Here is a 7,595-nt window from a genome sequence, read left to right on the forward strand (position 1 = left end):
TGAATTCAAAAGACTATGACTAAAAGCATTTGCTGTCAAAATGAACATTAATGTCATCATACAGTAGCTAAACATCCAGACAGACTGTGTGAGTGTAGAAATGTATTTACAGAGCAAACAGCATGTTCTGTTCTCATGTATAATAAACCTATAATTATATAAATGCGAGAGGCAGCCGTTATTTAGAGCAGAACTCAAACTCTTTAATGTCAAGGAATTATGATACATAATTAGGTCACGGACCCCCATTTTAAGAAGATATACCTGAGGGACCCCCATAAGAGAATATTTTTACAGCGTGGCTCTAAAGCAGTGATTCTAAACTCATATTATTATTTTTTCTTTTTTCATTTCAAGGACCCCCACTATGATATGCAATAGAACATTTGATGCCATTATTATTTCTGTGACCCCAGTTCACACAGTAAAATCCTCTGTGTTAATTTACCTCTCAGAGAGTGTACAAATGGAACCAATGGACCCGTATGGAACCAATGGACCCATACACACTCTCTGAGAGTTACAGACCCTTAAAGGGATACTTCACTTTCACATAAAATAAACATTAAAAAAAAATATTTAAAAAAAATGAAAGAAGTTATGGCAAAATAAAGGCCCCCTCACACATTAGTAGGACACTCTAATGCGTGAGGGGGCCGTGATTTTTCCATTACTTTTTTCATTTATTTTTAATATATTTTTTAAATGTTTATTTTATGTGAAAGTGAAGTATCCCTTTAAGGGTCCATTTGGTTCCATTTGTACACTCTCTGAGGGAGTTACAGACATACAAGGGTCCATTTGGTTCCTAACTATCAATCATTTTGCTGGGGACCCCCTGGAACCTACTCAAGGACCCCCCACCTTCTCCACTCTACAGGTCTGTTTTCCAAAGAGTTCCACAGTTTTCCTGTAGGGGGCAGCATTGTGCTTCTTTAACTGTACAACCTGTGGCTACAACACCAAAACAAGAAGGAAAAAGCTGAAGTAGTAGAAGAAGAACCACAGGATGTTTTTAACTCTCTGTCTGATCAGCAGCTCTAAACTAAAGCACTGATCAGTGATTTAGTTTGATATATAAACCCATATAAACAGTTTATAAGTGTGGTGTTTCAGCATGTTTCATCCTCCAGGACTACACTGTCAGGTAGGAACTATAAAACACTTTAACTAACATTAACTAACTAACAGTGTCTTTAACTATAGTTAAAGACAGTGTTAGTTAGTTAGTGTTATAGGTTATAACACTAACTAACACTGTCAGATATGAACTATGAAACACTCTTTAACTACAGGGTTGTTGTCACTTTCCTTCCTCCAGTGCAGTGGTGGAAAAGGTACTCAAAATGATTTACTTAAAGTAAAAGTATCAGTACTGCAATTTAGTAGAAATACTCTATTACAAGTAAAAGTCCGGAAGTAAAAAGTACAAAAGTATTGGCATCAAAATGTACTTAAAAAGTACTAGCCATGATGACCCTCGTCTGTCAACCGTCATGGCGCAACTTGTTCCTGTTTTTTGAAATTTCTCCATTTACAACCCGTACATCTACATAAACGTTCAGATTTCAAATATAAAGTCCTGACCCCACGGCCATGGATGTAACAAGTTGAAACGCCTGGGTCTAAGTACCCGTATCTTCCGTATTGTTCAATAAAAAGCATTTTAAACCGATCGGTGGCCATTTTTTCAGAATTGTCTCAATATCTTTTAACTACGCGACCCTATCGGTTTGGATGTGTATTGCACTCTGATACACTATAACTCTATGAAAATACGGCTGCCGATGGGATTAAAATGCTTTTTATTGAACAATACGGAAGATACGGGTACTTACACCATCCCTTTTTAACTTGTTACATCCATGGCCGTGGGGTCAGCACTTTATATTGAAATTTGAACATTTATGTAGATGTACGGGTTGTAAATGGAGAAATTTCTAGAATCAGGGACAAGTAGCGCCATGACTGTCATGATATGATAGTCAAAAGTACCAAAAGTAGAAAGTGATCATTATGCAGAATGTCCCATTTCACAAGTTTACAAATGTATAAAACGGATACAAATCTTTGGAAAATAGCAGATCTACAAGCTCACAATGCGTTGCATTGTGAGCTTGTAGATCTGCTATTTTCAAATGGCCAAAATGTATATGGGGCTGAAGTGGTTAATGTATGTATTGTAATAATAATCTACAAAGTAACTAGTAACTAAAGTTTTCTAATGATTGTAGTGGAGTAAAAGTACAACATTTGGATCCAGAAGCAACGATTTGAGATTAAAAAAAAGATCAAAGATTAGCACAAAACAAGATTTTTCTAAAATAGCAGATCTACAAGCTCATAGTGATGTGGCTATGTTTTATTAACACTACAACGTCATGCAATGCGTTGTGAGCTTGTAGATCTGCTATTTCCACTATTCATGTTTTTATAAAGTATAAACCTATTACATTTGTCAGTCATTTCTTTGTATAATTACTAGGTCATTTGTCATGTCTTCCCTGTGCAACTTCAAAGCCTAAAAGAAATGTAATTTTTATTCATAATGTGTTCCAGTGTTCAACGACAAAAACACAATTCAATCGTTAATAATCGCAAATATTTGTGGGACAATTAATCGTCACGTAAAATGTCATAATCGTGACAGTTGATGTTGGCTCCTGCCTCCATCAAGTTAACATGAACACATTTTGCACACACACTCACACACACACACACACACACACACACACACACACACACACACATATGAGAGAGCTCTCGCCCCTCCCAAAGGAATCTTAAAGGGTAAGACCACTTTGGTAGAGGTTTGGGTTGTGTAGTTACCTTGCCATGATGTAACTCCAAAGGTGGGCAAGAAATAAAAAATAATTGCTCCATTGATTAGAAATTGATAATTCAAAAATATGCTCCTCATTGACTTACATTGTATGGTAAAACAGCTCTCAAAGTCACTCTTTTAGCACATAAATGAACACAAACTAAGCTGATTCAGACAATATAGAACATCACCAAACCCAGTACTGTTTGTTTTTTTAATAAAAATGTCAACTTCCTGTTGATTTTACTATTTGAAGATCTGGATCCGGATCCGCGGATCCAGTCCAGGTTTTCTGCTTATTAAAAATGGCAAAATCAACAGGAAGTTGACATATCTATTTAAAAAAAAAACAGTACTGGGTTTGGTGATGTTCTATATTGTCTGAATCAACTTTGTTTGCGTTCGTTTACGTGCTAAAATAGTGACTTTGAGAGCTGTTTTACCATACAATGTAAGTCAATGGGGAGCATATTTTGAATTATCAATTTCTAATCAATGGCGCAATTATTTTTTATTTCTTGCCCACCTTTGGAGTTACATCATGGTAAGGTAACTACACAACCCAAACCTCTACCAAAGTGGTCTTGCCCTTTAAGGGAGGAGGGAATAGAGGCACAGGAGTGATAATCTTATCAATTCCCCAAAGTGAGTCAAAAGATGGCCTTGACTGAGCGAGCAGCCAGCAAGGCATAAATAAACAGTCTATTGTCAGAACTCCATGTTACTAAAAGACACATGCAATATAAAAACACAATGAAGAAGTGTAGCATGTCAGGTTCTATCACATTCTGGGTGACTGGATCCCTGACTATTATTCAATTCCTGTAAAGCTGATATAGAGCATTGTTTGTTTCCTGTTCCTGTATAGCTGATATAGAGCATTGTTTGTTTCCTGTCAGATTTGCCTTGAGGACTGGAATCACCCCAATCCAAATTTCTTCCACGAACATCTGAAGACTAAGAAACATAGAAAGGTATGTAATCACCCTCCCCGGGCGGGGAGAGAGATATATTTTTTGGTATTATTATAATTTTTTTAATACATGAAAAAAAAAACTATAAAAAAAGAAGTAGTGAAAATAGCAGATCTGAAAGATGTGACGTGTTGTGAGCTTTTTCACTAGTCATTACTGAACCTGTCTGCTGTTCTCTACCCACAGAACAAGGGGAAAGTATTTCAGAAAGGTAAGGCCCTCTCTTATACATTTGATAAAGGGTTCACTCTGGTGGCGCAGTGCTAAAGTGTCTGCTCACCACCGGCGGAGGATGGAATCCACCGCGCTGCATCCGGCTTTGTGGAGTCACCATACCAACACAATGTGTCCCGTGTTCGGGGGAGGGAAGCCGGGCGGGGAGGGTGACAATAGTCACTGACTCACTGATAATAGCAGCAATTATATATATATATATATATATATATATATATATATATATATATATATTCAAAGATATGCACACATTTTCAAGATTTTTCAAAAATAGCAGATGTTGGCTCCTGCCTCGATCAAGTTAACATGTACACATTTTGCACAGACACACACACACACACACACACACACACACACACACACACACACACACACACACACACACACACACACACACACACATACATATGAGAGAGTTCTCGCCCCTCCCAAAGGAATTTTGAGGGAGGAGGGAATAGAGGAACGGGAGTGATTCTCTTATCAATTCCCCAAAGTGAATGAAAAGGTGGCCTTGACTGAGCGAGCAGCCAGCAAGGCATAAAAAGTCTATTGTCAGAACTCCATGTTACTAAAAGACACATAATAATATAAGTAACAATAAACATAGTTATACTTTAATACAACAATCTGAACACTGAAATAATTGGTTGTCTGCACTAGCAGTGAAGTAGGGAGCAGAGGGCCTCACAGAGATATGGAGCTAAGGGTCATAGGTTGTTGTAAGCCATCCTGTCTAGTTCCTAGAAAGTCCTTAGATCCTGTCGATCCTCCCTAGCCGGCCTGTCACTAGTAGCAGATTTAAACCCTGCATCTGGGTGCATGTTTTATCCCATTTGACTGGTTGGTATGTCTCAATGGAGCCAAATTGTCCAGCTGTACGTGCATGCAGGCACGTACTTCTACACAGTTACATGCAGGGCTCTATTTTCCATTTTCAGTAAATTCCATCATTATGGAGTGCAGTCAGTCTGAGTCCAGGCATCAGACAGGCCTATATTCAACGTAATGGGGCGGCCATAGCTGAATGGTTAAAGAGCCCAGCCTATAGGAAGCCAGAGGTCCCAGGTTTGATTCCAGGCCTCAGCAATGTGTTCCTGAGCAAGACGCTTAACCCCTAACTGCTCCCAGAGGCGCTGTCCCCGTAGCTCCCCAATGCTCCTCACTGAGGATGGTTAAATGCAGATACCTCATTTCACTGTGTATGCAGATATACAGTAACAAATACCACCAAGGAGTGTGGATTATTATTATTACTATTACTATTAGTACTATTACTACTATTACTATTACGCCTCCGGCGGAGAGTATGTTTTCGCTTCGTCCCGCTGTGTGTTCACCTCCCTCCTAGCCAAGCTAACATTGGTCAAGCTCCACGTGACACGTGACAATATGTTGACACCAATGCTTTTGATTGGCTAGAGGGACGCATGACGAAATAAAATCCTATAAATAGGTGTGTCACTTCAAAAAAACATGTTTTTGAAGTGAGGTAAGACAGGATCAATCAGTCTTGATTGGAACAGTACCTTCCAGTACAAATCACCCGTCCGTGCGTGTGTGTTTCACTGCGGAGCAAGACAAAGGTATGATGACTCGAGAAGATTACTTAAGCATGATGCGATCACTGACTCCAAAACAGAGGGAAATGGTGACATTTCATAGAAAATGGTGCGAAAACACAATCATTGCACTTAATACTCATCAATCACATCCAAGCTACCAAATCTTACTGAGCGGACCAGGAGGAGTTGGTAAAAGTCACATCATCAAACTGATTCACTATGAAACCATGCTACTCCACTAACAATACTACCTACTCCACCGACTGTCTCGTTATTTTGAGCCAAACGAGCTTGTTGTACTTTTGACAGCATTCACCGGAACAGCGGCGTTTGCCATCGACGGCATTACATTCACCTTTTAACAAAGAACTTTTTGTTTAACTAAAAGATATATCTTTTACCCTACTGTATCTCATTAGTTATTGTTATGATAATATAATTGCTATGATATAGTAACATTCTATATCAACATTCCTAGAGAACTATGGTTAAAGATAGGGTAAGTGATTTCATTTGATTAAAATAGCACGGGTCTGCTGGCGGAGACTTGTGCTCCGAGGAGCACATTTTCTAGTTACTATTACTATTACTATTATTATTATTATTATTATTATTATTATTATTATTATTATTATTATTAATATTAATATTATTATTATTATTATTATTATTTGAATTCACCTCTGATCTGTTTGTTTTCTCTCTGGATGCTCTTTTCCTCCTGGTGTTCAGATGGTGTTAAGTCGGGTAAGAGCCTATCCCTTTACAAACATTTGTTTTTAACATTTAGAGAGAGAGGGTAAGTGGTTTTCTTTGGTTAAAATAAGTGTTAAATAGCTCTATGTTCTGATAGTACTCATCGATATAGAGTGTTTGTTCAGTAACAGGAGTCTCCGTGTCTCCAGCTCTTTAGTAAACAGAAAATACATTTTCAGGTCGGGATACCAATTTTATCCAATCAGGATAGAGAATTCAGACAGGATACAGATTAAACAAGTGTAATAGGAAGTGATGACACTAAGAAATGAGCAGATACAAAATTGGAACTTGAACACTATACACCAGTTTTTTGCCCATGTATGGAGAAAACAGGTACAAAACATGCCCATGTATGGACGAAAGGGGGACAGACTTTTATGGCTGGGGCTAAGGACAAAGTGACCATGCCCATGTATGGACGAAACAGGTACAAAGTCTCATGTAAGCCAGACCCCCTGGGTCCGGCAAAAATGAAGCTGATAAATGGGTGCTCTTTCCCGATTGGCTGAAATGTTTTCACCTACCTGAAAATGTTTTTAAGAGCTGGGGAGACGGGGGACGCACACGCACGCGCACACACACACACACACACACACACACACACACACACACACACACACACACACACACACACACATACACACCCCTGTGACTGATCAAACACTCTATAGCAATGATTACTATCACAATATAGTGCTTTAACCTTTTAACAAAACAATATCACTTACCCTACCTTTTAGGTGGTTAATCACAAACTTATTGACGCAAGCAAACGGTCTATTGTTTTAATATTATGCATTGATGCTGATGTTTCTCCTTGTCTTAACTCTCTTCCAGTCTATTTGGACCACATTCCCTCTCTGCGGCAGTCCCCAAGAGACCCATATTTAGGTTAGTACTGTGTGCTGACAAATACACATCCGTGGACAAATACGTATCATTTTGTGGGTCCATTACATGAAACATGTTTGAGAACCACTGATATATAGCAACATAAGTTAAAAAAAAAAAAAAAACTATTTGGATTTAGAAGACATTTGTAGAATCCCCAGAAGCAAAGATTTGAGTTAAAAATGTTCGCTTTGGAAAATAAAAAAATCATGTATATAAAGGTTTGTACAAATTTTCACGATAAAAAAATAGCAGATATACAAGAAATATACAAGAAAATTAAATAGCAGATAGTGCACTCGGTGCCGCACTATGAGCTTGTAGATATGCTATTTTTGAATAGCAAAATAA

The 7,595-nt window shown here is 38.1% G+C and overlaps 1 long non-coding RNA gene across 1 annotated transcript; it reads left to right on the forward strand.

Moving 5' to 3' along the window:
• Nucleotides 1-1,115: 1,115 nt before the first annotated feature.
• LOC308095753 lies at nt 1,116-4,067 on the forward strand. The gene is made up of 3 exons (XR_013934071.1): nt 1,116-1,147; nt 3,724-3,798; nt 3,985-4,067. It is a non-coding gene; the product is annotated as an uncharacterized lncRNA (long non-coding RNA).
• The last annotated feature ends 3,528 nt before the right edge of the window (nt 4,068-7,595 follow it).

Source organism: Gymnoscopelus braueri (assembly GCF_963280865.1).
Source record: "Gymnoscopelus braueri genome assembly, chromosome: 11".
NCBI classification, from domain to species: domain Eukaryota; kingdom Metazoa; phylum Chordata; class Actinopteri; order Myctophiformes; family Myctophidae; genus Gymnoscopelus; species Gymnoscopelus braueri.